Source organism: Buteo buteo, chromosome 21 (assembly GCF_964188355.1).
Source record: "Buteo buteo chromosome 21, bButBut1.hap1.1, whole genome shotgun sequence".
Taxonomy (NCBI): domain Eukaryota; kingdom Metazoa; phylum Chordata; class Aves; order Accipitriformes; family Accipitridae; genus Buteo; species Buteo buteo.
In genome coordinates, this window is record NC_134191.1 from 21,231,472 (window position 1) to 21,240,957 (window position 9,486).

A 9,486-nucleotide genomic window follows, 5' to 3' on the forward strand; every position below is an offset into this window, starting at 1 on the left:
TGCAAACTAACACTGAGCCTCTGCACCCTAAAAGTGAAGGTGTTGGAAACTAAAATGAGGCTTTGGAAGGCAAAACTAAGAGTTTGGAAAGTAAAAATAAGGCTTTGGAGTGTATAAATTCGGATTTAGACTCTACAAATGAGGCTGTGGTCCTTCCAGATCAGACTTTGGGGCTTAAAAATGATGCTCTGGGCCCTTAAAATGAGTCTCTGAACCTTAAACATGGAGCTTGGAACTAATAAATGAGTTTTTGTACTCCATATATGTGGGTCTGGACCTTAAAAATGACTGTTTGCACCCCCAGAGGTAGGCTTTGGTCTTTTAAATTTATGCTTTTTGCCCTAACATTGAGGCTTGCATGACCAAAGTAAGGGTTTACACTTGAAAAACTCAGGGTTGAATTTTAAAAAGGATGCTTTGTAAAGCACAAAATCGTACTTGTTCACCATAGCTATCTCCATGGCAGGTTAAATTTCTCGCCGTCTATTCTGTGTTTTAGTTTCCTTCTCACGCAAACCATGGTGACAAACAGTACCCAAAAGGCTCTGGTGCTTCCAGACAGTGGCTTGATGGCTTGCGTAACCTACCTCTAGCCCCATCCCACGGAACGTAGGAATGGTGTTACAAGTAAATAAGGTAGCGGCCTGCTTTAGGAAGAAAGTGTGTTGGACTTGAAAGCCTTGGGTAGGACAGGAGGAGCATGTCTTCTTGGGTCAGTGATGAGCCTTGGCATGTACTATGTGATCTAGAGTTGATGTCTGTCGCCACTTTAGCTCTAGAATTACTCTGAGACCCAGGAAGCTCCGGTTTCCTTAGGCTGTGACCTAAGGGAGTCGAGATAAAGACAGTTTAACAAGTGCCGGGAATAAAAAAGGAAACCAACTGATGTGACAGCAACCACCGACCACCTCTCACCAGCAGGCAGATGCCCAGCCATCTTGGTGCAGTGGCTGCCTTGGAAAGACTCCCCCAGTCGCGGTTTTCTTGCCGAGCATGACGCTACGTGGTATGGACCGTGGTACCCCTTCGGTCAGCTGGGGGCAGCTGTCTCTGCTGTGTCCCCTCCCAGCCAGCTCGCTGGGGCAGCAGAGTGAGAAACAGAGAAGACCTTGGTTCTGCATAAGCACTGCTCAGCAGTAGCTAAACATCGGTGTGCTGTCAGCGTTGAAAACAGCACCGTGCAGGGTGCGATGACAAAACAATTACCTGTATCCCAGCCAGGCCCAGTACAGAAACCCTTCTGTGCCCGCTCACGATTCTTATTCCTGTGAGAAACCCATGAAAAATAGGGCATTTGACTTATCGGGGAGAAATGTGAACACACTCCCGATCTCTGGCTGGCATCTCGCTTTACTTGCATGATCTAGAAGGTACACACAAGTCTACGCGGTTTCTTCTGCACCTTGGGAAAGGGCTCTCTTGCCTCGATTTCCAGGGAGAAACTCCCCAAAGCGGCACCACAGAGGTATTCCTAAACCTCGCTAACTGCGAGCCCCCAGCAGCAAATTCTGCTGACTAACACCGGGCCCGACTCACCCTCCCTAGGAGGAAGACCGTAGATTAAGGGATGCCTGGAAAATAGGACACGAAAAAGAAGTTCCAGGTGTTCAAAGCTACCTTCATATTATTAGGTCAGCCCAACAGTATAAGAACACAAGGCTGCCAGATTAAACCCAGGAATCACATCAGTTTTTCCCTCGTTGCATGTTTCTGCCGTGCAGACCTCGTCAAGGTCTGGCCCTGCCAGCTGGACGTCCCCAGCTCCCCGTCAGCCGTATGATGCAACAGCCCATACGACAGGCGCCCGGAGCTCACGTCTTCCCAGTCACAGCAGGCAAGAGCAGAAGGACAAAGCGCTGCCACCGAGTTCTCTTTTGGACCCTCTGTACCTCCTTTCCTTCCTCTTTGTTGGCAGGAAAGCCCATCGGGTCTCCCAGCTTCCCCTGCCTTCCTCAGAGAGGACAGCTGCTCCCTACTGTAATGAAGCAACTCGCATGCTGCATCAAGGCCTGTCAGGAAGGCGCTCAATGCACACACCGTAAGACCACCTCTAGTTTGCCTGAAGAGCAGAGGGTGGTTCACATCTGTACAGCCAGCCCAGGGGATTCTCTTTGCGCTTTGGTCACCGTTATTCTTTGATTCAGCCTTCCAGCTCTGCGCCAACTTCCGCGGAGCTGATCAGCCGTCACTCTGCAACCACATCTCTTCTCCTTCCTGCACTAGAAAGGTACTTGCTGGTCTCCAACGGGAGGGAAGTCCTTTTGGATGACTGACATTTCCCAGGCCCCCTGTTACCTTGCCGTAGAGCACGTGTGGGTTTTTTGCTCTAAAGGGCGTCTGACGGGACTCAAGCCCTGAGTAACAGGTACTGCTCTGGCTCTCCTGAGCTCTGAGGAGCGCGTTCCTGACCAGGTGTTTGCAGTCTCTCTTAAAAAGGATTTCTTGGCTTGTTCTGCAAGAAGGAAGCCTTCAGCTGGTGCAGCAGCAGTCACGTCGGAGAACAGGACCCGGAGCTGGGGAACGGGAATGGCCTTTGGCTACTGTAGAAACACAAGCTGCAGAATTCTTCATGTCACAAAGACAGTCGTGACACCGACCTCAACTTTCCAGGGAAAGGAGCTTTGCCACTTTGCCCCAATTCTCACTCACCTGGGCAATGAGGATGGGAAATGGGTTATAGGCTTGTCGAGAAGGAGGCAGAGTTGAAGCGTGTCAAAAGTCGCTGGGGCCGGGGCGCGTGATTTTGGGGGGTGAGCCGTGAGGGCCTGTCATGACCCAGACTGGACAGACCAGGGAGTCGTGTTGAATTCGAAATTCCCTCGGGCTAAATGAAGGTGAAACGACACCAAACGATCGGTTGAAGATTTTATTCATGACAGAAGCCAACTGAACTGGGGAGGCGTGGTAGTAGGTGGCAGGGTTTCTCACAACAGGAACTGGCATAAGACTACTTCTGTAAACCGTGTAACCATATACATCAACTGAGGGAATAAGGAGATCCCTCCCGTTGAGTCAGGAGGTTCAGAGCAGACCCCCTCGCTTTCCAGACTCCTCCTCAGAGAAGGGCCCAGGGGCGGCTGGACCCACTCTCAGTCTCAGACTTGGTCAACGGTTTCTCTTTTGAAACGGATGAGGTGTAGGGATTGTGGCAAAGGAAAGAGAGAAGAAGACAGAGAGAGAAAAAGGAAGAGAGAAAGATTTCACCGGTCCTGGGTCCAGCGTTGGTTCAGTCAGCCGAGGTGTCCGGTCAGCCGAGGGGTCCAGTCCCGGTGGGCTTGCGCACCCAGGGCTTCAGTTTGTGTCCTTTTATCAGCCTTGCCCCTCCTTCGGGTGGTCACCCGAACTCGTCAGGTTAGTGAGCAGGCTGTGAGCCTTTGGGCTTGGGGGTTGTTTGTGGAGTAACTTCTCTTTCCCTGCAGACACGGCCATTGTTTGACCTTTGTATCAGAAGAGCTCATCGGAAGAGGGAGCTGCGCACCCTCCAGCACGCCCTCCCCCTCCTGTTGTTGATGTCTGAGCTGATGGGCTTTTCACCTTGGTTCCTTGCTGTGCAGGGTTTGTCTTTAAGCAGAACTTGCCCCACCACAATGTTTGAGACATTAACTCTTTCAGTCTCTCGCACCACTCCGTGGCTCAAACATTGTCTATATTATCTTCATGGATTCTCCACAGTCTTCTCCCATGCTGGTGATTTAGATATAAAGAAAGGAGAAGGCAAGAAAATGAGAGAGAGAGAGGGAGAGAGAGAGAGAACGTGTACAAACCTTCAAACAGTACAAAACAGTATAAACTTTGAACAGTGTAACAACTGTAAAGCCAACCATTAAGAACAAAAAAATCCACATAACAACATGAGTCCAATCCTAACAAGCTATTTTCCCCACGCTGTGAGTCCCAAGGACGTTAGGAGAGAGGTCAGCAATGATCCTCTGTTAAGCCAGTCTCTTGGTTGCATTGCTTGGAAAAGTTTTCCAGTCTTGTCTTGTAACTTCTCTCATCTTCGTTCATGCTTCTTCTGAGGAGGTTGTTGCGTTGTGTATGGTGAGACAGCATTCTCCGTCGGTGAAATTTAACATCCCATGTACCCCGTGTTCTTTTTAACAACATCACAAGATTCAAGGTTCCCTCCTCAGAGAAGAAGATAAATCTTTGAATAGTAGCCACGAGAGGTGCCCTGGAAGCGTTGTTTCAGGAGCAATTTGGGTTTCACAAGATTGGTGATATTTAGATTAATGAGGTCGAATTGAATTCTTTTGTACAAACACCTCAACTGGTGTCATTTCAGAGGTGCAGGAAACCTTGAATCAACTTCCAAGCTAAATCTGGAGAATCTTTCCCCTGTCCTCCAGCAGAAAGGATCAGGATGAGGGAGAAGGCTCCCCAAAGCATCTTTCCCTATAATAACAGGCAAAAATTACAAATAACAATAAACTGATAACACAAATAACAATTAATATAGTTAGGACCAAAGCAGGTCCCTTGCCGTCTTTCTCCATTTCTCTTTGGTTCTACAAAATGCAAATATAAAACATACACAGATTAAAACGAGAGTATTATCCATCGCGTGTGGATTTGGTGGTCTTTTCCATGTGTATCAGCAGCTGCCCATGAATAGGTGTTCAGTGGAGTTTTAAGGGTTAAAGGCACCTCTCCCACTGTTGGGAGGTCCACCAGTATCATTTTGATTCCTATTCCCCATCAGAGTCTGCACCCACATTTTCTACAGTGATCTGGGAGCGGGTTTCATCTAATTGCTCTCTTAATACTGTTTCCCGCTCCAGAGCCTCAGTCAAAGCAGTATGTAGTCTCTGGTTAGTCATTCGCTCAGTGGTCAGTCGGTCAGAAAGGCTCCTTATCTCATTTTCTGGTTGCTCCTGCAAAGCTTTCACAAAGTCTTGAGGGGATTTAATCATCTTCCCTTCTGCTTGTCGGGTTACGCATTTGTCCTGTTGTGCTGCCACCAAAGCGGCTCCTAAAACTCCGCAAACCAACGCCTTCCCTTTCCCTTGCCTCAACCTTCATTCTTCAGCCAAAACGAGAATTCTATCGGCTACAGCTTGCGGAGCATGCCAATTGTTACGGGCCCAAGTCATACCAAGGGGAGAGGGTCGAGCATTGTAGCCCTCTAATCCCTTCAGGAGAGGGGTACAGCCTACAGTCTGACTTCCCAGGGAAGCCATAATGAACACACAAGTACAGGGATCAGATACTTTAGTAGTCCTCTGAGGACTATCTCTATGGTGGGATCTCCCAGGGAGACCACGACAAAATCAGATTATTAAGTCCTCTGAGGACTATTTCCCCTTGTGTATGACTCCTCTCAGAGAGGGGTCACAGTAAGGACCTGGTCCCAAAGATCGCTTTAGCAACAGCGAGGGAATCCTGCTGACTACGCCAAAAAATGTAACGACCCAGACTGGACAGACCAGGGAGTCGTGTTGAATTCGAAATTCCCTCGGGCTAAATGAAGGTGAAACGACACCAAACGATCGGTTGAAGATTTTATTCATGACAGAAGCCAACTGAACTGGGGAGGCGTGGTAGTAGGTGGCAGGGTTTCTCACAACAGGAACTGGCATAAGACTACTTCTGTAAACCGTGTAACCATATACATCAACTGAGGGAATAAGGAGATCCCTCCCGTTGAGTCAGGAGGTTCAGAGCAGACCCCCTCGCTTTCCAGACTCCTCCTCAGAGAAGGGCCCAGGGGCGGCTGGACCCACTCTCAGTCTCAGACTTGGTCAACGGTTTCTCTTTTGAAACGGATGAGGTGTAGGGATTGTGGCAAAGGAAAGAGAGAAGAAGACAGAGAGAGAAAAAGGAAGAGAGAAAGATTTCACCGGTCCTGGGTCCAGCATTGGTTCAGTCAGCCGAGGTGTCCGGTCAGCCGAGGGGTCCAGTCCTGGTGGGCTTGTCCGGTGGACAAGTTTCCTCTTGTCCTATCGCAAGTGACTTGATGGAAGAGACCAGCACCCACCTCACTACAACCTCCTTTCAGGTAGCTGTAGAGAGCGACAAGGTCTCCCGTCAGCCTCCTTTTCTCCAGACTAAACAGCCCCAGCTCCCTCAGCCGCTCCTCGTAAGACTTGTGCTCCAGGCCCCTCACCAGCTTGGTTGCCCTTCTCTGGACACGCTCCAGCATCTCCATGTCTTTCCTGTAGTGAGGGGCCCAAAACCGAACACAGGACTCGAGGTGCGGCCTCACCAGTGCCGAGTACCGGGGAACGATCACCTCCCTGCTCCTGCTGGCCACACTATTTCTGATACAGGCCGGGATGCCATTGGCCTTCTTGGCCACCTGGGCACACTGCTGGCTCATATTCAGCCGGCCGTCAACCAGCATCCCCAGGTCTTCTTCTGCCGGGCAGCTTTCCAGCCACTCTTCCCCAAGCCTGTAGCGCTGCGTGGGGTTGTTGTGACCGAAGCGCAGGACCCGGCACTTGGCCTCGTTGAACCTCATACAATTGGCCTCGGCCCATCGATCCAGCCTGTCCAGATCTCTCTGTAGAGCCTTCCTACCCTCAGGCAGACCAACCCTCCCTCCCAACTTGGTGTTGTCGTCAAACATGCTGAGGGTGCGCTCCATCCCCTCATGCAGATGGTTGATAAAGTTATTAAACAGAACCGGCCGCAATACTGAGCCCTGGGGAACACCACATGTGACCCACATTTTCTCCTGCCTCCAGGGTTTGTCAGCTTTCTATCAGCCACAGCTTTGCCAGATTCCCACTCGAGGTGACTGGAGGCAGTTTTGCTCCTGCCCCACTTGGCTTATGTAGTTTTGGGCTGTCCCCACTCGGGACATCTGGTATAAGCCCTTGTTCCCACTCAAAACATAGCCCCATGCCAGCTACCGTGAAGAAAATTAACTCTATCCCGGCCCAAACCAGCACACCTCCCCTGTAAAAGAGAGGGGTTTGATGCCAGGGCAAACGACAATTTGCCGACTTGGCAGAGCACGGCTGCCCTGAGATGTCTCAGGAGAGGCAGGCTGGGCTAAAGCTTCTCTCCTCCTCCTCCTCTCCGGGTTCTGTGGTCTAGCGGAGCAGCTGGGGCTTTGCCGCAAGGACACCCTGGGTCCTGGTCTGCTGTCCTGCAGGCAGCAGCGCAAGCCAGGAATGACACTGTCTGCTCAGCACACTCTGGGTGTTCTCCACGGGAAGGACAGCATGGGACTGGGCTTGTTGTTCCAGCTTTATTAAAAAAAAAAAATTTATTAAAATACAGCTGTTTCCCAGAGGAGGATTTCACTTCTTCAGGGCTCACCAGGGGCCAGCAGCAGAGTGACGGCAGGCTCCATTCTGATCTTGGCATCTCTCTTCTCAGGATGAAGATGGCCTCCGCTGCGAGAGTCCTGACCGAGAGTTCAGGGTCTTTCGCCAAGGGCAGAAGGGCTGCAAGAGAAGGAAGCAGAGCAGACATGACCCCCCACTGCCTGCAGAGACCCCCAGGAGTCCCCTCCAGACCATGGCACCCTGCCCAGGCCCCGTCCCCTGCCCCACCAGCCCCTCCTCGCCGTCGCAGATATCCCGCAGCTTCTGCCTGCTCAGGTTCCTCGGGTGCCATGCGGCAAGACCTTGCTGCCAATGCGGTGGTGGGGACTGGGGCCAGGCTGGCAGAAGAGGGGCCCTGGGGACTGTGGCCCACCGATGAACCTGATGGCCACCTCTGGCAAGATGGCTTGAGTGTCCCGCAGGTACGTCAGGCTCTGCCAGAGGTCTTCTTCCACCCTCTTCTTGTCGTGCACTAACTAGAGAGAGCACAAGGGCGCAGGGACTGGTACGGACCCTCCCAAGTTGGCCGGACCAGTACCTCCTCCCAGTACCCCCTTCCCGCTGGCGATTCCTGTCTCCCAGCCAGAGCTGGGAGAGGTTCAGACAGCCGCAGGCAGTGGGGGCCCGGGCATGCTGAGACCCCCTCTTTCATATTGCTAGGGCCCATATGAGTCAGCATTTCCAAAGGGCCGTTTTTAAAGCCTGAAACCCAGGATTTTGGCCCTAAAACGGGGCTTTGGACCCTACAGCTGGGTCTTTGGATGCTCATTATATGCCTCGGACATTAAGGAAATGAGGCTTTGAGCCCTAAGTGAGGAGTTTGTACCTTAAAATGAGGGTTGGCACCCTACAATTGAAGTCTTTCAATCCTCGAATCAAAGCTTTGGACCCTAAGCCTGAGGCTTTGGGACCTAAGCCTGAGGCTTTGAGCCCTAAAAGTGGGCTTTGGACCCTCCGAATGAGGGTTTGGACAATCCAGATGCAGCTTGCACCCTGAAAATCCCTGTCTGGATGCTAAAAAAGAGGCTTTGGACCCTGAAAATGAGACAATGCAAACTAACACTGAGCCTCTGCACCCTAAAAGTGAAGGTGTTGGAAACTAAAATGAGGCTTTGGAAGGCAAAACTAAGAGTTTGGAAAGTAAAAATAAGGCTTTGGAGTGTATAAATTCGGATTTAGACTCTACAAATGAGGCTGTGGTCCTTCCAGATCAGACTTTGGGGCTTAAAAATGATGCTCTGGGCCCTTAAAATGAGTCTCTGAACCTTAAACATGGAGCTTGGAACTAATAAATGAGTTTTTGTACTCCATATATGTGGGTCTGGACCTTAAAAATGACTGTTTGCACCCCCAGAGGTAGGCTTTGGTCTTTTAAATTTATGCTTTTTGCCCTAACATTGAGGCTTGCATGACCAAAGTAAGGGTTTACACTTGAAAAACTCAGGGTTGAATTTTAAAAAGGATGCTTTGTAAAGCACAAAATCGTACTTGTTCACCATAGCTATCTCCATGGCAGGTTAAATTTCTCGCCGTCTATTCTGTGTTTTAGTTTCCTTCTCACGCAAACCATGGTGACAAACAGTACCCAAAAGGCTCTGGTGCTTCCAGACAGTGGCTTGATGGCTTGCGTAACCTACCTCTAGCCCCATCCCACGGAACGTAGGAATGGTGTTACAAGTAAATAAGGTAGCGGCCTGCTTTAGGAAGAAAGTGTGTTGGACTTGAAAGCCTTGGGTAGGACAGGAGGAGCATGTCTTCTTGGGTCAGTGATGAGCCTTGGCATGAACTATGTGATCTAGAGTTGATGTCTGTCGCCACTTTAGCTCTAGAATTACTCTGAGACCCAGGAAGCTCCGGTTTCCTTAGGCTGTGACCTAAGGGAGTCGAGATAAAGACAGTTTAACAAGTGCCGGGAATAAAAAAGGAAACCAACTGATGTGACAGCAACCACCGACCACCTCTCACCAGCAGGCAGATGCCCAGCCATCTTGGTGCAGTGGCTGCCTTGGAAAGACTCCCCCAGTCGCGGTTTTCTTGCTGAGCATGACGCTACGTGGTACGGACCGTGGTACCCCTTCGGTCAGCTGGGGGCAGCTGTCTCTGCTGTGTCCCCTCCCAGCCAGCTCGCTGGGGCAGCAGAGAAACAGAGAAGACCTTGGTTCTGCATAAGCACTGCTCAGCAGTAGCTAAACATCGGTGTGCTGTCAGCGTT

The 9,486-nt window shown here is 50.7% G+C and overlaps 2 non-coding genes across 2 annotated transcripts; both read left to right on the forward strand.

Annotated features, from left to right (window-relative positions):
* Positions 1 to 711: 711 nt before the first annotated feature.
* On the forward strand, positions 712 to 796 carry LOC142042983 (small nucleolar RNA SNORD45). Its single transcript, XR_012653900.1, has one exon. It is a non-coding gene; the product is annotated as a small nucleolar RNA SNORD45 (small nucleolar RNA).
* An 8,239-nt stretch (positions 797 to 9,035) lies between these two features.
* LOC142042992 (small nucleolar RNA SNORD45) lies at positions 9,036 to 9,120 on the forward strand. The gene has a single exon (XR_012653909.1). It is a non-coding gene; the product is annotated as a small nucleolar RNA SNORD45 (small nucleolar RNA).
* Positions 9,121 to 9,486: the final 366 nt, after the last annotated feature.